This window comes from Pezoporus flaviventris, unplaced genomic scaffold, assembly GCF_033815535.1.
Source record: "Pezoporus flaviventris isolate CSIRO_AGI_PZ_B2104156 unplaced genomic scaffold, CSIRO_AGI_Pfla_v1 ptg000001l, whole genome shotgun sequence".
Taxonomy (NCBI): Eukaryota; Metazoa; Chordata; class Aves; order Psittaciformes; family Psittacidae; genus Pezoporus; species Pezoporus flaviventris.
Genome location: NW_026892549.1, coordinates 55,219,263 through 55,243,158, shown reverse-complemented (window position 1 = coordinate 55,243,158; position 23,896 = coordinate 55,219,263). Strand labels below are relative to the sequence as shown.

General features: G+C 40.2%; 1 protein-coding gene across 1 annotated transcript in view; it reads left to right on the top strand.

Annotated features, from left to right (window-relative positions):
• SPAG16 (sperm associated antigen 16) overlaps positions 1 to 23,896 on the top strand; it is a 432,785-nt gene that overhangs the window by 32,241 nt on the left and 376,648 nt on the right. The gene's annotated exons all lie outside the window — the stretch shown is intronic.

The following is a 23,896-nucleotide window of genomic DNA, read 5'->3' as shown; positions in this document are numbered from 1 at the left end:
AGACCATCAAGTTCCAACCCCCCTGCCATGGGCAGGGACACCTCACACTAAACCATATCGCCCAAGGCTTCATCCAACCTGGCCTTTAACACTGCCAGGGATGGAGCATTGACAACCTCCCTTGGCAACCTATTCCAGTGCCTCACCACCCTAACAGGAAAGAATTATATCCAATATATCCTCCTTATATCCAATCTAAACTTCCCCTGTTTAAGTTTGAACCCGTTACCCCTTGTCCTATCACTACACTCCCTAATGAAGAGTCCCTCCCCAGCATCCCTATAGGCCCCCTTCAGATACTGGAAGGCTGCTAGGAGGTCTCCACGCAGCCTTCTCTTCTCCAGACTGAATAGCACCAACTTTCTCAGCCCGTCTTCATACGGGAGGTGCTCCAGTCCCCTGATCATCCTTGTGGCCCTTCTCTGGACTTGTTCCAACAGTTCCATGTCCTTTCTATGTTGAGGACACCAGAACTGCACACAATACTCCAAGTGAGGTCTCACGAGAGCAGAGTAGAGGGGCAGGATCACCTCCTTTGACCTGCTGGTCACGCTCCTTTTGATGCAGCCCAGGATATGGCTGGCTTTCTGGGCTGTGAGCACACACTGAAGCCGGCTCATGTTCATTTTCTCATCGACCACCACCCCCAAGTCCTTCTCCTCAGGGCTGCTCTGAATCTCTTCTCTGCCCAACCTGTAGTTGTGCCTGGGATTGCTCCGACCCAGGTGTAGGCCCTTGCACTTGGCATGGTTAAACTTCATGAGGTTGGCATCAGCCCACCTCACAAGTGTGTCAAGGTCCCTCTGGATGGCATTCCTTCCCTCCAGGGTATCAACCGAACCACACAGCTTGGTGTCATCAGCAAACTTGCTGAGGGCGCACTCAATCCCACTGTCCATGTCAGCAACAAAGATGTTAAACAAGACCGGTCCCAACACCGATCCCTGAGGGACAGCACTCGTTACTGGTCTCCAGCCGGACATTGAGCCATTGACCACAACTCTGTGTGTGCGGCCATCCAGGCAGTTCTTTATCCACCGAGTGGTCCATCCATCAAATTGATGTCTCTCCAATTTAGAGACAAGGATGTCATGTGGGACAGTGTCGAACGCTTTACACAACTCCAGGTAGATGACATCAACTGCTCTACCCCTGCCCATCAGTTCCGTAGCCCCATCATAGAAGGCCACCAAATTGGTCAGGCAGGATTTCCCCTTAGTGAAGCCATGCTGGCTGTCACCAAGCACCTTGTTGATTTTCATGTGCCTTAGCATGCCTTCCAGGAGAATCTGCTCCAAGATTTTGCCAGGCACAGAGGTGAGACTGACTGGTCTGTAGTTCCCTGGCTCATCCATTTTCCCCTTCTTGAAAATGGGGGTTATATTTCCCTTTTTCCAGTCATCGGGAACTTCACCCGACTGCCATGATTTCTCAAATATGATGGCCAGCAGCTTCGCAACTTCATTCCCCAGCTCCTTCAGGACCCGTGGATGGATTTTGTCAGGTCCCAGGGACTTGTGCACGTTCAGATTTTTAAGATGGTCTCGAACCTGATCCTCTCCTACAGTGGGCCCAAGGTCTTCATTCTCATAGTCCCTGCATCTGCCTTCCAAGGCTTGGGTGGTTTGGTCAGAGCCTTTGCCAGTGAAGACCGAGGCAAAGAAGTCATTCAGAACCTCAGCCTTCTCCAAATCCAGGGTAGCCAGTTCTCCCGAGAGCTTCCTGAGGGGGCCTACATTCTCCCTAGTCTGTTTTTTATTTGCTATGTACTTGTAGAATCCCTTCCTGTTATCCTTAATATCCCTAGCCAAGTTTATTTCTAACTGGGCCTTAGCTTTTTTAACCTGGTCCTTAGCTTCCCGGACAACATCCCTGTATTCTTCCCAGGCTGCCTGTCCTTGCTTCCACTTATTATAAGCCTCTTTTTTTCATTTGAATTTTCCTCAGGAGCTCCTTATCCATCCAAGGAGGTCTCCTGGCCCTCCTGCTGCACTTCCTTCTAGTTGGGATGCAACACTCCTGAGCTTGTAGCGGGTGATCCTCAAATATCAACCAACAGTCTTGGGTCTCCCTGCCCTCTAGGGCTATATCTCATGGAACCTTACTAGGCAGGTTCCTGAAGAGACCAAAGTCTGCTCTCCTGAAGTCCAGGGCAGTGAGCTTGCTGCACGCTCTTCTCACTGTCCTGAGGATCTCAGATTTGACCGTCTCATGATCGCTGCATCCAAGGCTGCCCTGGAGCATCACATGTCCTACGAGCCCTTCCCTGTTGGTGAGCATGAAGTCAAGCACGGCACCTCTCCTTGTCAGATCCTCTTGTTACTTGCAGAAGGAAGTTGTCTTCCACACAATCGAGGAACCTTCTGGATTGCTTGTGCCGGGCCGTACCGTCCCTCCAACAGATATCAAGGTGGTTGAAGTTTCCCATGAGGACAAGGGCCTGTGAGCGTGAGGCTTTCCCTATCTGTCTATAGAGTGCTTCATCTGCAGGTTCTCCTTGATCAGGCGGTCTGTAACAGATCCCCACAGTAATGTCTCCCATCACTGTTCTCCCTTTAACCCTGACCCACAAACTCCTTGTTAACTGCTCACCTGTCCCCAGAGTTCCATACTCTCCAGCCTATCCCTAACATAAAGGACAACTCCCCCTCCCCGCCTGCCAGGCCTGTCTTTTCTAAAGAGCCTGTAACCTTCCATTCCAACACTCCAGTCATAGGAGCCATCCCACCATGTTTCTGTGATGCCTATTATATCATACCCCCATAGACGTGCACACATCTCTCATTTGTTCCCTATGCTATGGGCATTTGTATAGAGGCATCTGAGCTGAGCTCCAAATGAAGCCGGCTCATTGGCTGGAGCGGCTAGAATATCTCTACAGTGCTCCAAGCATTTATTATAGGTGCTGGCAACTGACTGGGTGTGTTGGGATGGAATGATGCCCCTCCTCCCCCAACACATCTAGTTTAAAGCCTCCTTGACAAGTCTGGCAAGCCTCCTACCAAAACTGCTCTTTCCCTTCTTTATCACACCAGCTCCACCAGCCCCCACTAGACCTGGCCTCCAAACTTGGGTCCCGTGTTCAAGACACCCAAACCCCTGACTATGACACCACTCTTTTAACCATTTATTAACCTGGCCAATCCTTCTAGCTTTTTTTAGGTCCTCCCCTGTATCCTGGAGAATTGACTAAAAGACTGTCTGAGCTCCAGAGCCCCTAACCACCTCCCCCAGGGCTCTGTAGTCCTTCTTTATGTTCTCCAGGCTGCTGCTGTCTATATCCCTAGCACCCACATGGATCGCCAGGAGTGGGAAATAGTCCATGGGACTTACTAGAGCAGGCAGCCTCTCTGCCACATCCCTGATGCGTGCCCCTGGTAGGCAACACACCTCCCTTGAGACCGGGTCAGGCTGACAGACGAGTGCTTCTGTCCCTTTCAAAGTAGAGTTCCCTGCTGCTACGACCCACCTCTTTTTCCTGGCAGCACTGGTAGAGATCTTCTTTACCAGTGCATCAGCCGGCTGTTTCTGACTCGAGTGCGTTTCCTCATTAGGCCCCTGCAGGACAGCAAAGCGGTTCTGCGTGGGGACAACAGATTTAGGAGGAAGCCCCTTGCTTTTGATTGTCCTCTTCCTCCTTTTTTCTTTTTTTTTTTTTTTTTTTGTGTGTGTGTCACTAATTCCCATCTTCCCAGGTTAACAGCCTCCTTCTTTCCTCTATGAGCTAGAGGGGAAGCTTGAGGCCCCGGCACAGTTTGGGCCAGGAGCAAGCATTCCTGCTTTCAGCTTCCCTGACATCTTGCAGTCTATTAACAGCATCCCGCAGCTCAGCCCCTGCTGCAGGAGGACCTCCACCAAGGAGCACCGAGTGCAGCCCTGCCCATTGTGCACCCTCCCTTCACCAGACCAGTGCAGGCACTCTCTACACTCCAAGCTCTGCACTGCAGCCTCCACTCTCATCGGCTCTGTCTGGGTGCCTACGCTGGCCACCGCTGGGGCAGCCAGAGCAGAGCTCGCGGACCGGGCCCTGTTCATACGACCGGTGCTCACCATCCTGCTCGCCTGCCTGCGCGAACTCTCTTGGCCGCGCTCCTGGTCGCTCCCGCTCCCTAGGGCAGGATTTTAACCAATCAGGGCTGGTGCCGCTCCGCCCTGTGTGAGTCAGCTGCTCTCTCTCTTCAGCTGAGCTGCCTGCTCCTGGGCAGGTCCTGTCGAGGACTTGAGGCTCCCTCTGTGGTTCTTGTTGCTCTGAGTTGAGGTTCCTGGAACCCGATCTCCCCCCGGCTCTGGTGTTGAAGGCGTCCTCTCTCGAGCTACTCACCTCAGCGATGTTCCCGTTTTGAAGTTGTGTAAATAAAAAGTATTTCCTGATTGGAATTTATTACTTTAGAAAGGAATTTGTTTACTTTCTTTCACTTGGTTTATTTATTGAAGTTGCATTTTTGGGATTATCTGACTGCTTTTTATATTTCCAAATCAAGGTAAACATTTTAATACTTAAAACTTCTTAAGCCCTTAAAACTCTTACACTGGCCTAAATTTGTTTGAGAATCATAATTAGAGTTTGAATTGTGTTTACAGTGATGTAGTTGTAATCAACTTTAGTCTTTCCTTTCCTTTTTTCCACAAGAAAATCTCCATGGTGGGGTTTTTCTGTATCTTCTATCTAGTTTTGCAAGGGCATTTCTTCTGACACTGGCAATGCACCTCTTCTCTGACAAACATACCACTTTCTGTTCTCATCTCATCCAAATATAATAATAATGAAAAAAAAAAAAAGAAATTCATTGCTGTCTGAAACATATCTCGCCACATACTGGAAATAATTATCTGTATGGTCTCCCCACCTGTTAGTATCTGAGTATTACTGAGGCACCTGCCAGTCAGTCTGTCTCCACTTCCCTGTTTTTCATTCAGTGTATAGAAGCTTCCAACTTTGACTCTTGGATGTATCTCTTCTTTTCATTTTGACCTGTGAACAGATGAATATTTATTGGCTTATGAAATCTTATTTTTCTTATTTTTTTGTTCCTGCTTCTACTGAAGTCATCAGGATTTTCATCGTGAACTTCAGTGGAGTTGTGCTTCACCCCCCAGAATGTATAAATTCTGCACAGGTAGTATGCCTGTCTGGCTCTTGTTCTTTGAAATTCATGAGCCCTGTTAGTTGACTGGTTCTGGCAAGCATCTGTGTTTCTGCTGGTCTTATGTTTCCCAAATGAGTCCTACCAGAGGCACTGATGTCTTTATTTAATCAATGGATTAGAAAATTGGAGTAGCTCCAGAAATAAGACATCAGAAAATATGGGCATCTTTGAATATACTAGATTTTACCATGGCTAAGAAGTAATTTTGAAACTTCAGGTATGAGACTAACATAATTTCAACAACGGACCAGTATCTTTTTTTCACTTCACATCTGTCCTGCCCCTAACAAAGGATACTACCTTAGGTATGCATATGAATTGTCTTATTTCTTAGGCTGTTAGAAATAAACAGCAGAGGAAATAATGAGTCTGTAGAGGGTGAAGGTGTGAGTTAAAATTGTGTTTAAAACAAAGATACTCACAGAATTCTGTTCTTTAACTTAGATTTATTGAACTACAGTTCAAATCTAAGTTATTTTATTAAAAAAGTGTGTTCTTACTCAACAGTTTAGTTGTCTGAATATTTTTTCCAGTCAAAAGTATAAGATATAAATGAATGCCTTGCCTTCTTTAGATCATTTTATGTGATACTTGAAATCAAACTTGTGTGATCTTTTATATTTTTCTATGTATTATGTGACTTACAGACTTTCTTAGAATGCTTCAACATGGCAATGTCTTTATTCAAGAGTGTACTATAAATGATAGTATTGCTCTCATTTACAGTAGTGAAAATAACATTTTGAATGTTTTGGGGTGTCTGTGTAAAAGTGATTTACACATATTCAGATTAAAATTACACTTAAATTCTTTTTATACCACAAAGTAAATAAGACTCGGAACATCAATTTGTCAGTTCCATGGAGTTCAGGTGAGGAATATATAAAAGAAATATGTGTAATGAAAAATTCTGTGTTCAAACAGTGCATTTATGATAAATGGGAGATCTAGGTAAAATTCACTGTCAAGGATTGTGTTTGGCTCTTCAGTAAATGTAAGAGAACATTTAAAGCTTACAGAATTTCTGGGTGGACAGTTTATCCAATTTTAAAGTTTAAGCATTTTGATTACATCGCATTCAGTAAAAAGCAAATATGTTGTCATGAAATTGTATACTTGAGACAAAACAATAAATGTTTGTGTTTACTGTTGCATAGGAGTGAACTATGGTGATGAATATAATTTAAAGTCTTTTCAGTGTCTTGTAGATAAATAGTGATCTAACAAATGCTTGTACTTACTTTTAAGTAGACACAAATATGACTCATAGCTGAGTTAGAACATTTACTTCAAGGACAGACATATATTGTGTTATTGTTATTATAGTAGCTTGTAAAAACTGACATATAATTTAAAACCTAAGCTCCTTTTGATATGAAGTTTATCACTGAAACTGTAAAAGAGCAACTGTGATTTTTTTTCTGAGAATGTATTCTCCTGACTTTAAAATCTTTGTTACAAGATTCAATTAAATTCTACAGTAACAGGTAAGTTGGCTAAATTGTTTACATATCTAGCCCTTAATAAGGCAGCACAAATAGCATAAATATTCTTAGATTAAGAATATACATAGAATACTGCTTTAAACATTTGCATCAAAATCGTACATATCATTAAAATTGTAGAGAATCTTTGATAATGTGAATTTTATTATTCTGATGAAATGAACTTTTTCTGTTTTGTATTTTAAAAGCCAATTTGGATGGGGCTTGGAGCACCCTGCTCTAGTGGAAGGTGTCCCTGCCTGTGGCAGGGGGTTGGAACTGGAGGAGCTTTAAGGTCCCTTCCAACCCAAACCAGCCTGATTCTGTGATTTTTGTTCTTTTGGGTTCCTCACAGAGTACGTTCTATTTTTGCATTCCCTAGTTGTTAGCAGAGCAATTGCAGTTTCTTCATGTTTAGTAAATTCTATTTCCATATACAATGTATTGCAATGCAGTTTAATTTTCTGCAGTTTTATTTTGGGTAAGACTTTATCAAAAGGTGCTTTGGATATTTCTCTTGCGAAGGCATTACCTGTTCTGTGGAACAGGTTTTGAAATTATGGCCAGTGGAATAATAAAAAAATAGAAAGTAAAATTCAGTGATCATACAAACATAGCTTTTGTAATTAATAGGGTTGTAGGTTGAAGTGTAACATATATACATCCATAAACCCCAAGTTTCTCCTGAGTTCCATGAAAGAAAGTGTACAAAGTTTAGAAGAAACACTGTTTCTGTGCTCTCAAATGGAAGGGAAGCTAAACCCAAACGATTACTTAATCAGATTATTGAGTTTGAATATAAATTCACACATACTGGTTCAGCAGTGGAAAGATGAGGTCCCAGAATAATTAGGAAGGGCCATAAATGAAATAGGCTATCATTTTGTGTTTGTAGTAAGACTGCTAAGAAACACTGATTCAGTAGAGAGCAGGTGACCGACAGGTAATACTGGGAATACTTATTTCTGTGGTCCTTCACTAGTATATAAATCTCCAGACAGATAGCAAAGAATATTAATACCAGTTACAAAAATATAAGACTGCAGTCTGGAGAAGGGAGAAGAAAATACAATGTCTGTATTTCAAATGAGATAAAATGTAAAAGCTAAGAAATTATAGAGTGTAACTTAAATTCCCAAGGAAATTTGTAATGAGTAAGTGGAATTTTGCTGACTATCTGGAAGAGACCAGGAAAACTAGTATCATGAAATGGATTTTCTAGGAAAAACTGTTTCAGTCCGGTCTGAATTGCATCCATAACAGGTTAAGATTTCTCCTGGATAGAAGTCATGTTGTAACTTTATCTTAGAGATTAGGTTGTATGTTTTCAGAAGGGCTTTGGACACTGTTTCACAGATCATTTCTGTTAGCAGCTGTGGAAATGTGACCTGACAGAAATTTTCCTATATGGATGGAAACCAAATTGGAAACATGCAGATAATATTGCGTAGATTCTTGCTAGGCTATGTTGTCATTAATTGTTCAGAAAATGGAGCAGAAAATATGCTGACTACACTTGCAGCCCAAGTAAACTGTTTGGTGGGGGTGGAACAGTAATTGAGGAAAGGAGTACAACTTCAAACTTGACCTATTGGAGAATGGATCTAAAGAAATAATATGCAATATAAGAAAAAGTATAAAGCTCTACCTTTAAAAAACGTCCAATATACAAATACAGAACAAGAAGATAAAGGGTTGGCCTAATAGCTTTTATTTAAAGTAGGTTCTAGGTCTTGTTGTATAAAACAAGCTTAATGTGAGTCAACAATAACAACATTGCAGCATAGCTGAACACTGGCACAGGTTAAGTTATATGTGTAGTTGTTCTGTACATCTGTGTTGTATGAACATAGATGTTTTGTGCCTTTAAAAGGCTGGTTATCTATGACATAAAATACTATTTTGGAGAACAATCAGGAGGATATTGTGTTGTTATGATGTGGTGATGCTGTGATGACAAGAATCAGGTTGACACAATCAGAATTGCTACGAGTAAAATAGTACTGAATTTTACATTCGTAATTCCTGTTAATGGCAGTCAGAAGTAGATCTTTAAAATCCAGGCATATCGGTACCAGTATTGACTTTGTACCTTAGAGTTGTAATATTCAATTGCATAATTTCAAATCATGAAACTAATTTTAATTGCATGTATTAAGTTAAATTCCCACCATCAAGGAGTAGTAAATTAAAAGTTGGATTATCAGTATACCACTTTGAGACTGTAATTGAATTTAGCACTTGGAATTATTAATACCTTCGTGCATTACAACAATTTCACTGTGACTCCTCACCTTGTTGACTTAACAGAGATCGTTGGTCTTGCTGTATCCTGTAGCAGACTAGATTAATGAAAAGAAGGGATTAAAAATACATTTGATGAGGTAGATGGGGTGTTAGAAGTGATTGAAAAAGCTGCATGGACTAGTTCTGCACAGCATAGATATCTTTTTGAAGACAGAGCAGTGAATCCTCAGTGAATAGTTTATTATAGAGGACTATTCCTTCTGTGGAAAAACAGTCTGTTTCTCTTTATAAAGCCAAAGTATTTGTTTTCCATTCTGTGTGGGTGCAGAGCATCTTAAGTCTACTAATTGTTCTATGGCCACTGTTGTGCAAGCTCAAGGAGTCATTGTGTGTTTCTCAGCTCTTAGTCCTAAGATTCCACGCTCTGTTATCTAAGCAGCTGTACAACGATTTGGGCATTTCTCTCTAGTGTACAGATTGTTACAGTCCCCACATTGGGGTGTCATGTTTATTCTTTACAGCATCATCCACAATCAGCTTTTTACTATGAGGATTGTGAGGCCCTGGTACAGGCTGCCTAACGGTAGATGTTTGGCTGGGAGCTGGGAGTGGGGCAAAGCACTGGCTCTGCTGGACATCTGCAGGACCTTCTGCCTGGCCTGTGTTGTCCGTCAAGCTTCTTCCTGGAGGAAAAAAACTGACATAGGGTGCCCAGAGAAGCTGTGGCTGCCCCATCCCTGGCAGTGTTCAAGGCCAGGTTGGACACAGGGGCTTGGAGCAAGCTGCTCTAGTGGGAGGTGTCCTTGCCTGTGGCAGGGGATTGGAATTGGATGAGCTTTAAGATCCCTTCCAACCCAAACCAGTCCGTGATTTTTACAAACACCATACTGCAGTGAATCCAGGAATAACTTGTGCAGGATGTGGAATATTCCTCTTGCTTTGTTCAGTTGGCATTTAGCTCTGTCTGCGGTATTGTTGTCGGTTTGATCACAGCTGCTCAGGAGACAGGTGGAGCATCTACAATAGAGAATGATTAGAAGTCAGTGAAACATAAGTGTCTGTCTCTGGTTTCAGCTGGAATATATTTAATAGTGTTTCTTGGACACTGTCAAGGAAAAGGTGAAAAGTCAAATTACATAGTCAACAGAAAAGAACACTAAGGGGAGACAGGATACATCCTTAAAATATAAAATAATTCTGCTGGAAGAAACCCCACAACAAAACACAAACAAATATCCAAACAACCAAAACTGAAAAACAACAAAACCATCTGTTAGAACATGAAGTAATATTGTAGATACCCAATAAGACTAATTTAGATTACATATTAAACAATGTATGGAAGTAAATAGAGTGAAGCACTGGAATAGATTGCCTAGGGAGTTTTTGTTACCGGAATAGAATTTCTCTGAAGGAAAAACATAGGTATAGTGTCAATATGGGAAAGGGGATGTACTAATTGACCAGCAGGAGACTTTTTCAGCTATCTAGCTGTCATTATTAGGTTGATTTTCCCCGCAAAAATTGTACTTAAGGGAAGAAGCTTTCTGCCTTGCACTAAAATAGCAGGCCACTTGTAACTTTCTATTAAGGAATAATATCATTTTATAATTCCCAGTAGACTTGATGGCTTGGGGAAGGGGAAGGACTTGCAATAGTGTCTGGGGGTGGGAAAGCATTCCAAAGATATGCCAGCCATCATATGTGTATTTGTGAACTGGTGAGCATGACTGTAGTGCTAGAACCAGGACATCATGCTCTGCTGCTTGTTCAGTGGGACTGTCCCCACATACACAGTGGAAGCTGGTGTTATTGTGGTACTAGTGGATGTAAAGTATCAAAGAATATGTATGTTTAGAATATGATGACTCTTTACTTATGGAATTAATGTTTTGTGACTGAAATGTTAGGGATATGGTCCAAGGCTAACTGGATGTAAGCTACAGAGTGTTTGCTAGTCGATTTGGATGGAATTTATTTTAAAAGGATTACATACTTTGTTAGGCAGTAGTTCGGCTTTTTAAAAAAACTTCTACAGTAGACTTGAAAATGGTAAAATGACAAAACTTCTTTCTAGATGAAATCCATGCTTTTCCTTTGTGTACAATATTGTGTATGTCAGGATGTGATGATTGCTTTAGTTCTAAGCTTTGCCTAAACATGTGTTTTTAAATATGACAGACCCACATGGAAAAAATAGGAAAATGGTTAAGAATGTCAGCCACAAATAAAACTGTAAAAAATAATCATGCATCAGCAAGAAGTATTTATATAAGATATAATTTTCCATCCATCATTGCAGCGTTGTTAAATCAAGACACCCAAAGCCATGCATTTCTAGAAATAGATTGTTTAATATCTAAAGCTATTGGTACTTGATACAATTACCAAAGGGTTTCTTTGTGCTAAAGAGTGTTGCTTATTTTGAGTCATTATAGGCTGCTAAGAATAATAAAATAACAGGTCCCCAAGGCTGAAACAAATTCACTTGGATTTGTTGGAAAGTAAAATGCATTTGATGCTAATTCTAATTGTAGATATGCTTTGCATATTTATATATTTTTCTGTAGTTGAGTGTAACTAGTGACAGATTTTGGAATAATAACCTGGCTTCTGCAAGACTGTGAACCTCACTCTTCATCATTTGCAAATACTGCTGGTAGTAAAATGATTACTTCTTATATGCAAATGCTTTTATTTTCTGATAAAAAGGACCTACTGAAATTAATTTAAACCCCTTCAAATATGGCTGTGAAAATGTAAAAGAATAATTTATATAAAGATCAAAAAATACAAAGACTTTAAAATACTTGTTTATTTTTACTGATAGCTGTTGGCATTGCTATCTTCCTCAGGACAGAAAGCCCTGTCAAATGGCGAGAGTTGGAGATGTTGTGCATAAGGGTTTCTGTTATTTCACAGGAGTTCTTGCAATGCTTTCCCTCATTCGTCTTGAGTTTTATGATTGGACTTGACTTTGCATGATTTGAAAGAGAGCTTGACAACAGAACAAGAGCCTACATTCAAAGCACACAGCAGGTGGTGGAATGATGCCTGTGCAACTATCAGTAATGTCAGCATTGTTTGGCTTTTGAGGCTATAATTGAGTAATTTCATTAACTCTATAACAATGCTTTGTTTCCCCTTTAATCTAAGTGTCAAGACTTTCTCTTGGACAACAGTGGGGTGTTTTGCAGGGGTGAAGGAGGAGAATGGTTTAGTTGTGCTTGTTCCTTCCTTCTCTAACAAATGTACAGTGCTTACAGCACACTTCTTGAAGTGTATGAGGTGAAAGGCCACCGCCTGGGATCCTGCCAGTATGAATTCTCTCTCACTGTGCAGTTCTGAAGAATTGAGTATTTAACTTTTGCCGAGGTTTGTCTGTCTTCTTTTGAAGGAAAGAGCAAGCATTAAGTAAGTAGCATCAGAATGCACTGCACAAGACAAGTAGCAGTGCTCTCTTGGTTAGGTACCTTGGTTACAGTGTTATTAATGTAAACTTCATTACACTTGAAAAAGTTGATTGTTTTTAAGAAAGTATTTTTGTGTGTGTGAGAGAGAGAGAGGAAACATTAAAATTCCACAGAAGTCTATTTCCAATTCTTTTTTTAAAAGTCTTTCAATAATAAACATCTAAAATGCAAGAGGTGGGAAGACTTATGTTGTAATTTTGGAACCTATATGTATCGTTCTAGTTTCAAATACAACAAAACAATAATCTCCATTGGTATTTGTGTTTATCAATAAAATAGATATAAGAGTATTAATTGTAATTGGTATGGAATTGTAAGTAAAAATATTCAGAATGGTAAATGTATTTGAACTGGGGGGACTAATCACCACTGTATTGTTAAATAAAGTCTTCCAGAAGAAACATTTGCAATATAAAATCCAGCTGTTAACTTACATTGGTGTTCAGGTATGTGGTTGAAAGGGTAGTATGTGGCCTACTGTATGCTATACTCGCAGGAAAAAGAAGGTAGATGAAATGAGGCCAAAGTTAACAATACTAATTGTTTTTTTGTTTTTCCATTTTAATGTAGTTCAGCTTAAGTTAGTCATGGATAAAACTAGATCCCTTTTCAAATTACTGAAATGTGATTGAAATATGAAATAAGTACACAGACCCCTAAAATCTGGAAGGAAGGGCTCAGGTGCTCACCAACTGCAGTATTTATATTTTAAATTACCTATTCTATACTAAGTTACGAATTTTAGTGTTTCAGTCTTTCTTTCTAATATTTAAACAAAGCCTTTGCATATGTAAACATCACTTTAAGGAAAATGAAATTCGACATTAGCATTTAATTTTCATGGTAACAAATCTCTCTAACATACCATAAGTACTTTGTCAGGAGCATGCACTGCTCATCATGTCCAGGGTTGTTTGTCTTGCATATTGAAGCAGTGCTTCTGGGAGTTGAAAGTAGTCTTAATTGTTTTTCTTTGCATACAGTGAAATGAAATAAATGCTAAGGCTGTATTCCAGACAGTTTATGAATTAATAAGCAGACAGTTTCCTTCAGAAAATTTAATTATCTTTCAGTGGAGTGACACGTACTATGAAGATAATATTAATGGGTCAGAGGACTTTTCATAATTGGATTTCTAGCTCAATTCTAGGTCTGACAGGTTTGATCATGATTAAAACTAGTCGTTGTATAATCATGGATGTGTTGATCTCCTCTTATGTGCAATAACCACAGTGAACTTTGTCAGCAGGGAGACTGAGGTCTGACAGGGTACTGTAAATTTATAATCTCAGTCCTCAGGAGAAACATGATGGGGATGGAGAGGAGCTATTGTTTGCCTCTGAGATCCTTTGAGGTTGCTGCCCTGCACCTCCATTCATACTTTCTTTGTCCTTAACACCCATACAGATCACTTAACAGTTGTCAAATAGTAACACCTTTACTCTTTCCAAGCAAGGGTTTTGCTTTCCTGAGGAAAGGTTCCTTGGTGAAAAATTTCTGCTGGAAAGTAATCTGTAATGATATTTTTACAGGTAGAGTGTTGTTTTTTTTATGCCACGGGACCAGAAATAATATCACCAAATGGTATTTAGACAATAAATGTGAATTGAATCTGCTGTGCTAAATGCAATGCTAGTGTAAAGCATGCCTAGTAAACAGCATGTGCTAAATAGACACCAATTTTGTGGACACATTATGATAGTGATTTTATATTATCTTGCAAAAGTATTTGGCTTTGTGTAAGTGCAGTCTAATGTCTTACTGTGGAGTTTGGCCATGATCTCTGAGAGCTTGATTTTTTTTTAAGAAAAATCACAATGTACTTTTTGCACTCTTATCGCATCTTATCTAAAAGACTGCTTTATGTTCCTGCTTCCTTTCAGCTCCACTTTCTTCTCCCTACCAACTGCCCTTCTCTTTCCTACTTCTGTTCTCTTTGTAAGTACTCTGAATTCCTTCAGCTAAGGTGCTGAATTAAAAAGCTCTTTGCAGAACTTTGAAAGTCTAATGTAGAATTCTGCTGCTTAAAACACGGGCTGAACCATGCTGAAGTGATAGCAAATTGCCGTGTACTCATTACATGTCTCTAGTATACTTAGCAACATTTTTCTGTATTTGCTTACAAGTTTTTATCATCTTGTGTATATGCCATTCAAATGATGTGCTATATATTGTAAAGCATTCAAAGCAGACCTGCTGATCAGACATTTATTATGTACCTGAAACTGCTTTTATTTTAGCAGAGATGCGTCAAACCCTACCCAATTTTCCTGTAGCACCTGTAAAGAAATTGCTCTCTTGAGGCAGTACAGCAGAACCCAAGATTGTTTGCTGTGTTTTAAATCTGTCACAAATTTTTATAGGGTAAAAAGTAAAAGAACAAATAAACACCATGCATGATGTTTAAAAAAAAAAAATTAGTCCTGTGTACCAGTTATACTTGTTAATGTGAGAATTCTGTGTACACTAACTTTCCACACTTCTGTGGTATACTGATTATTATTTCTTTATTTTGTTTAGACTATTTAGCTCTCGTAGCTAATGTAGGAACAATACATATAGCTGTGATATCTCAGCTGTTTATATATTCATTTTTCATACCCGTAGCCTAAGAAAATAGCCATAAAAAGGTGTTTGTAATAGTAAAGAAATTAGTATCTATTTTTTCCACTCTTCATGCAAACACTGTTGATATGCTATATGGTTTACATGTCCTGGCTTGATCCCAGCAGATAAAATAATTAGAGCTACACATATACATGTAAATGTAATAATTATGGAGAATATCCCAATTATGTGTGTCTGCATAGATAACAGGAATGATTTATGTGAAGATATCATCCTTCATTCTGCATTGTTACAAATAAGAAACATAGTAATAGAGATGGAATAGGAGATACTTTAAATATCCTTAAAAAAAAATCTCACTTTGAGTATACTGTACTTGAAATTTTTGAGAGACGGTGTTATATGTTTGGTTTTGTCCAAACATAATAGTAATTTGAAAGAGATCATAGAATCCCAGACTGGTTTGGGTTGGAAGGGACCTTAAAGCTCATCCAGTTCCAACCCCCTGCCACGGGCAGGGACACCTTCCACTAGAGCAGGTTGCTCCAAGCCCCCTCCAGCCTGGCCTCGAACAATGCCAGAAATGGGGCAGCCACAGCTTCTCTGGGCACCCTGTGCCAGCACCTCACTGTAGTAAAGAACTTCTTAATATCTCATCTAAATCTCCCTTCTTTCAGTTTAAAGCCATTCCCCCTTGTCTTTTCAGACGTTCAGTTGTGTTCCTGGATATAAATCTTTGGCACCTTTTTCTTCTGCTGTTCCCGTTCTGTTCTTGTCTCAAGTTTCCTTGTTCTGATTTTCCTTTCCAGGTTCTCCTTTGCAAACTAGCAGTTCAAGGCCAGTGTTTGCCTGTTGCCAAAGCTTTTGACAATCGGTATATGTAGACTTGCTTTGATGTCAAAAATCCACACAGGCTAAAATAGTTTTGGAAATATCAATGAGGAGAAGCTGTGAAAGGGCTTTGTTGGCAGCACTGTTTATTTAGAAAGCTTTATTTAATTTTAATGGAACATAGTCTATTTTGTAGTAATTAAGTATTTTGGATGCTGTGTAAACATAAAAATGAGAGGGGAAAGCTGGTGATGTTTGGAACACATTTAATGTTAATTGTATTCAGCATTAAATTGTATCCTGTGTTAATTGGATACATCCTGTATTGTATTCCATAACTCCTATATTCTTCTAGAACCACAGCCAAACTAATATCCTTCCATATATTAACCTTGGTGCTAAGTTAACTGAGTTTTGGTCTGGGAATCACAGCAAGGAGATTTTTATAATCTTTGGGTAGTTTATTTCCATTTTTGTCAGGATACACACAGTTAAGTTTCTAACCACCATCTGGTAATCTCTATGAGCAGACAGCCTCAGTGGCAGTATAACAGGCTGTATGTGCCAAAGCTGTGGTTGGGAGATTAGTCAGAACATGCCAACACCTGTGCAGAGACTATTCTTACTCATCCGTATCAGCTACTCAGTGATGCTTTAGACTGTCTTACATTTTATGTCTTTGAAACAAACCTTTTCTGTTTCTTTACAATAAAAACTTTGTTTGCCTGACATTCATAATTTATTTAAGAAAGATTTTAAACCGGAGATTTAGAGTTATGAATATTGCTACTAATGCTACAAATCCTGTTTTATTACTTCTGAAAATATTTTTACTCATTGAATTCATTCATCATGAAGTTCATGTCAGAAGCAGGCTACTGGAATATAAGTAATGAGAGGAAACAAGAAAAGGGTAACCTTTTTGCTTCTTTACCCAGCCAAATTTATTTGAATATTATATTAGTCTGTCATTGGATTGTTCTAGCTGATATATTGACACAGTTGAAATTTGATTTTACTAGTGCTATCTTCTTGGTGATTTTGTCTCAACTCTAATTTAGCTATTATTTTTAGCTATACAAGTATGCACCTTATAAATGAGAAGTTGACCTACTGGTAGTTTATATTGTCTTAATATGCTTTAGCTGCACACCCAATACATTTACCAATGGCTTTTAATGTTCAAATTTTCTTCTCAAAATAATGTCTATACTTTTAGCAGCATTTTATATCTAAAGCTCTGTAAGGGTTTTCAGGTTCTCTGTCATAGAAGCTAGTAAGAGTAAAGGCATAAATGCTTTCGAGAATTTAAGGCTTATATGCTAAGATATTAGTGATATTATTGTCTAAGTTTTCTGAGCATGCTAAAGAAAATCAAATATCCAGCTTCTGGTTTAAGTCAGTTATCATTATATAATGTGAAGCTTGATTTTTCTCGTAATCTAGTATCTTAAGGTAAACAGATCTAATGGCTTGTTGCCACTCATAAAGTTCTAATTTTCTATCTCTATTTTCTCTCTTTTCATTCTTTGCAGAGAAGAATCTGCTTTTCTGGTAGTGATTGTTTTCTGCTGGCTTAGTTATGTGAACAGGATCACCCTGCGATCAAAGTAATGTTATTCAGTGCAAGGGAGGATGAATCTGCATTAGCAAGTGTGAGGAGGCCCCAGAATCACCTCTGTGGCTGCTAGCTGTTAGATTTGTATTTTACATGAAATCTCATTTTTGTTTCTTATTCACTGGCCAGTAGGTGACAGTTTCTGGGGGGAATTTCCAGGCTGTTATGATTCTTACAGTATCCTAACAGCATTTCTACACCTGAGACAGAATTCAGATGAAATTGTGGAGGCATGTGTAAGCGAATTGAACCAATGATGAGATTTTGTCTAGTTGCAAAGAGAATTTCATACCTATTTTTTTTTCTACAATTCTCATCTGAATATTGCACGTGTAAGAGTTCTGTTTGGTCCTATTCAGATAATGCAGGAAGGAATGCCTTTGGGTTTTTTTTGGTTTGAGAAAACTGAAATTCTAGTTTTATGCTTGTTGTGGTTTAAGCTCAGCCATAAATCAGCCATGCAGTCTCTCTCTCGCTCCCCCCCCCTTTTTCCCTCCCCTCGCTCCTGGAGGGATGGGGAGGAGAATTGAAAGAATGTAACTCCCACGAGTTGAGATAAGAACAGTTTGGTAACTAAAGTATAACACGAACCACTTCTGCTAACAGCAATAATAATAATGATAAGGGAAATAACAAGGGAAGAGAATACAGTACCACCCACTGACCGATACGGAGCCCGACCAAGCAGTGAACTGGCCTTTCCGGGTAACTCTTGGAGTACATCCTCGGCATGATGTGCTGTGGTATGGAATACCTCTTTGGCTAGTGTGGGTCAGGTGTCCTGTCTCAGCTTCCCCTCCTCCCTAGCACAGCATGAGACTGAGAAAGTCCTTGGTCAGACTAAACATTTGAGCAGTAACTAAAGCATTGGTGTTATCAGCACTGTCATCAGCGCTGTTCCCGGGCCGAAAGTCAAAAACACAGCACTGCACCAGCTACTAAGAAGGAGAAAAAATGACTGCTACTGCTGAACCCAGGACAATGCTAAAGACTTGCTGCTGTATAGATCATTGCATTTTACCTTTCTGTTGAAGTGTTCATACAAGCTACAGATAGACAGACCTTACATATCAGTGCAAAAAACATTGGTTATATATTTAGACCTTCTCTTCAGTATCTTTTCTGTAGACATCTGAACTGCTGCTCTCAGCTGTTACTTTGAGGGCTGCTTTTGTGGTTGTTGGTGTTGTCACCCCCCTGAATATCCAGGTAATTCTGTACGGGTTTATCCCCATGTCCTTTATGCACTATTATAACTCAAGTAAGAAACATCTGACATTTTTAAGTGTTACTCTTGTGAGCTTCTGTGATGATAACAATTTATTTTCTGCTTTGTTCTTTACATTTTCTTTAGATTCTAAGTTAGAAAAGGAATTTTTTTGGAGCAAATATACTCATCAATTTGCTAGAAGCCTTCAAACAATATGATTAAGGCAGTATTAAGGTCACAGGCACAGACAAATAGCGTGAGTTTGTATTAGCAGGAAAACCTTGGATGAAAAAATCCCACATAGCTTAGAATCATAGAATCATAGAATCGTTAGGGTTGGAAAGAACCTTAAGATCATCTAGTTCCAACCCCCCTTCCGTGGGCAGGGACACCTTACGCTAAATCGTATCACCCAAGGCCTTGTCCAACCCGGCCTTGAACACTGCCAGGGATGGAGCATTCACAGCCTCCCTGGGCAACCCATTCCAGTGCCTCACCACCCTAAGAGGAAAACATTTCCTTCTTATATCCAACCTAAACTTCCCCTGTTTAAGTTTTAACCCGTTACCCCTTGTCCTGTCTTTACAGTCTCTAATGAAGAGTCCCTCCCCAGCATCCCTATAGGCCCCCTTCAGATACTGGAAGGCTGCTAGGAGGTCTCCACGCAGCCTTCTCTTCTCCAGGCTGAACAGCCCCAACTTCCTCAGCCTGTCTTCATACGGGAGGTGCTCCAGTCCCCTGATCATCCTCGTGGCCCTTCTCTGGACTTGTTCCAACAGTTCCATGTCCTTTTTATGTTGAGGACACCAGAACTGCACACAATACTCCAAGTGAGGTCTCACAAGAGCAGAGTAGAGGGGCAGGATCACCTTTGACCTGCTGGTCACGCTCCTTTTAATGCAGCCCAGGATACGGTTGGCTTTCTGGGCTGCGAGCGCACGCTGAATCTGGCTCATGTTCATTTTCTCATCGACCAGCACCCCCAAGTCCCCCAAGTCCTTCTCCGCAGGGCTGCTCTGAGTCTTTTCTCTGCCCAACCTGTAGCTGTGCCTGGGATTGCTCTGACCCAGATGTAGGCCCTTGCACTTGGCATGGTTAAACCTCATGAGGTTCACATCAGCCCACCTCACAAGCGTGTCAAGGTCCCTCTGGATGGCATTCCTTCCCTCCAGGGTATCAACCGAACCACACAGCTTGGTGTCATCGGCAAACTTGCTGAGGGCGCACTCAATCCCACTGTCCATGTCAGCAACAAAGATGTTAAACAAGACCAGTCCCAACACCGATCCCTGAGGGGCACCACTCATTACTGGTCTCCAGCCGGACATTGAGCCATTGACCACAACTCTTTGCATGTGGCCATCCCGGCAGTTCTTTATCCACCGAGTGGTCCATCCATCAAATTGATGTCTCTCCAATTTAGAGACAAGGATGTCGTGTGGGAGAGGTGGAATTAATTCAGAGGTGGAAACGTGGAGTTAGTATATTGCTTCCCAAACATGATTAATCTGTTCTAATTATGCTCTTGCAGCATGTGGTTGTATGCCATACAAGGGTTTTCTAATTCAAGTTGCCATCACTATATATTCTAGACGTTGATGGCAATACTGAAATACTTCAGGCATAAAGTTGAACTTTCCTTCACTAGCAAGAAAGAAAAGACAGTACTATGATCTGGCTCAAAAGATGAGGCATCAAAACCCGTGAATTTCTCTATAGGGCCCCCGTAGTGCAGTAATGTGTCTGACTTCTGTAGGAGACTTGGCACCAATGAAATGACTAGACCTATTTCACTTACCAGTCTTTCTGGATGGCATATTGATAACTGAATGTACAGTATGTGTTTGCATTAGAGTTTCTATCTTTAAAATTTGTTTTCTTTTAAATGTTTTTGTTCAGAGTAAAAAAGAGAGCATTTTAAGCAGCTATTAGTGTGGAGATAATACTGAGAGAACAGAATAAGAAATGCTGTTATCTTTACTGAAATTCATCAACTGTGTACATCTAACATAAGGGTTTTTTTCAACTCCAGAGAAAAGGATAAGTATGTGTTCAATTGTGGGAGTGCTAGAAATTGAGAGGAATGACATTTGATGTGTTTTAGTGAGTATTACTTTATGTAGCTGAGCTGCAATCCTTAATGTGTCCTTCATTTTAATCCATAGGACAAAAAAACTAATCTATATAATAGCTAAAAAACTGTCAGTGTGATTCCTGTAAATTTCTGAGTCTGATTTGGAATCAATATTACAGAAGTTTTCATCAGTTAGGTTCTGGAAGTTGAAGACTTCATTAGGATTTACTTTAGGGTAAACACAAAGGGGGTCCAGAAGTACAGTTTATGGCTGAAACATCACAGGCCTTTTATCTGATGTGCATCAATGGCTGTGATCACATAGAAAAAGATCTTTAAACACATATTAAATGCCTTCAGTAACAGCAGTTCCTTTGAGTAAAAATTGTGTTGTTTTTTTTTCCGGTTTCACTGTCTAAAAGCTCTTGCCAAATATTGCCTTTAGTGCCTGCAGATTCAAGGCAGAAGCCCAACAAAAAATGAAACAATTTAAGGTGTTGGTATGACAGCTGAAGGTAGAAATGAAAGATAAAAGAAGGAAATGACAGGTGAGGAAGCAATGCAGCTCTAAGGTAAGATGACTGGGTCTTTGGGGAGTTTGATATAAAAAGGCAATTTGCAACATAATGCAGAAAGTGATGCAAGCTTGGGGAAGGATAGAGAAGAACAAGTGATTGAGTATTGTGTTGCAGATGAAAAGTGAGCTGTAACAATTCTGTTTGCTTGAATACTAACAAGTGGAAGTTTGCAATCATGAATTCTAGATCAGAAATGAGAAACTAAAGAAGACTTGCCAGCAGAAGTAGATTTTATACCCAGGTCCAAAACGCATTTTCCAGAAATGATTTTTTTTTCTCAGCATATTTCTGTCCTTATGTTATTCTTTTCACTGTAAGAAAGCTTTATTCCAATGGGTGCAGGAATAGGTGGCAAGGAAGATCTTTCTGCATAACTGGCATAGTTGTTTCACATCATTTTCCACAGACAATATAAATACATAGAAAGACATGAAAGCTAGAAAAAGAACAAAGTAAAAGGTTGGTAAGAAATTTGGGAGATGACTATAAACTGCAAGTAAACAAGGAATGAGGCAATGAAACATTATAGATGATAAAAAAAGGGGATAGATTAATACAATTTAGAATTTCGTATGACAAAAGTAAAAAAGTTAAATTTGTGTGTGGAAAGATGTAGTAGAATTTTCATGTTGTGAAATCAACAGAGAATGAGAGAGGACTTCTTATAAAGGTAGAATACTGGCAAAGGAAATCTAATTTGCCTACTCCTGTCCACTTGGGGTTACTCTAAATAGGAGTGTATTAAGATGGCTTGCTATCCTAGAGCTTTTACTTAAATCGTAGAGGAAGATGCCAAGAAGATGGGGTACAGGATGGACATTTACTGAAACAAATTATTTCATAATACAAGTGGGAGTGAAATCCAGATTTAGAATTGATTAAATTTTTTTTTGTACGTGTTATTCCTGTGGATAAGAGTTACACCTGCTCAGGCATATGCAAAGGGCAGTTAGGCAAAATTTTATGACCAGTGAATGAGGAGTCAAGGGAGAGTTTGAACCTCTGTAGATTCTCAAGAATTCAAAAAGTTAGAAGAAAAAAACTTTGCTAGAGGAGTAGATGGAAGAAACAAAGGCAATATTTTGTTATAATGATAGTCACAATAATTTGAAAGGATATTTTCCAAAGCATACCAGAGATGGAAAAGCCATTGAGATCTACAAGGGTATTGCCAGAGTGTGCAGAGATACAGGTAGAAAAGCAAAAACTGAGCTTGAATTGAAATTGGGCTGAGATGTCTAAAGCAACAAAAAAAGGTTCTTGAAGTACATAAACAACAACCAGAAACAGAAGGAAAATATTGGCCTGCTGTCAAGCAAGAGAGAGGAATTGGTAGTAGTGCTGAAAAGGCAGATTCTAAATGCTTTCTTCACCTCTGTCTTTATTGGCACTCTTGGGCCCCAGGCCTTGGGAACAAAAATTCAGGTGGTTGCACACAGACCCATCATCAGTGAAGGAAGATTTGGTATGTGAACTATTACAGGATTTTGACCCCTACAAATCGGTGGGTCCTGACACTATCCACCCAAGAGCTGCTGATGTCCTTGCAAGACTGTTCTCCATAATCTTTGAGGATTTGTGGAGATCAGGGCATGTCCCAGAAGACTGGAAGAAGGCTATTGTAACCCCCAACTACAAGAAGGACTCAAAGGAGGATCTGGGAAATCATAGGTCCATCAGTCTTAACTCAGTCAGTTATGGAGCGAATCCTCCAGGAGCTGTCACAGGTCAAATGAAGCATGTGATTGGGAAAAGCCAGCACAGATTCACCAGGGGCAAATTGTACTTGACAAATATGATTGCCTTCTATGACAAAGGAACTTGCTTGGTTGATGCAGGGGGAGCAGTGGACATTGTCTACCTGAATTTCTCTAAAGCTTTTGATACAGTTTTCTATAGCCTTCTCCTAGAAAAAATGATGTGTTAGTCTGGACAAGTGGTCTGTGCAGTGGGTGGGGAACTGGCTGACTGGCTGCACCCCTGGGGGTGGTGATGAATAGCTCCTTCTCAAACTGGGAACCTGTCACTAGTAGGCTCCCCCTGGGATTGATATTGGGCCCAATGCTGTTTACTATCTTTATAAATGATCTGGATGACGGGATCAAGTGTACCCTGATGAAGCTTGATAATTCCAAACTGAGTGAGAAAGTGGACATTCCGGAAGGGAGTCCCACCCTGCAGGAAGACCTGGATAGGCTGGATGGGTGGGCTAACAAGAGCCTTATGAATTCCAACAAGGACAAATGTAAGGTCTTGCACTTGGGTATGCACAATCCAAGAGCACAGCACAGGCTGGGATCTACTTGGTTGAAGAGCAGTTCTGTGTGAAAGAACCTTTGCAAGCTCAAGATGAATGAACAGTGTGCAGCTGTGGCAAAGAAAGCCAACAGGATGCTGGTTTACATCAACAGGGACGTCACTCTGCTCAGTGCTTGTTGGGCCACACCTGGAATACTGTGTTCAGTTTTGGTTCCTGCTATACAGAAAAGATGTGGACAGGCTGGAGAGGGATCAGAGAAGGGCTCTAAAGATTACCATAGGACTGGGAAGCTCTAATGAGGAAAGGCTGAGAGAGCTGGTCTTGTTCAGCCTGGAAGAAAGGAGGCTCCAGGGAGACCTTATCACCATGTTCCATGGTAATGGGTTAAAGTTACTTTGAGGGAGAT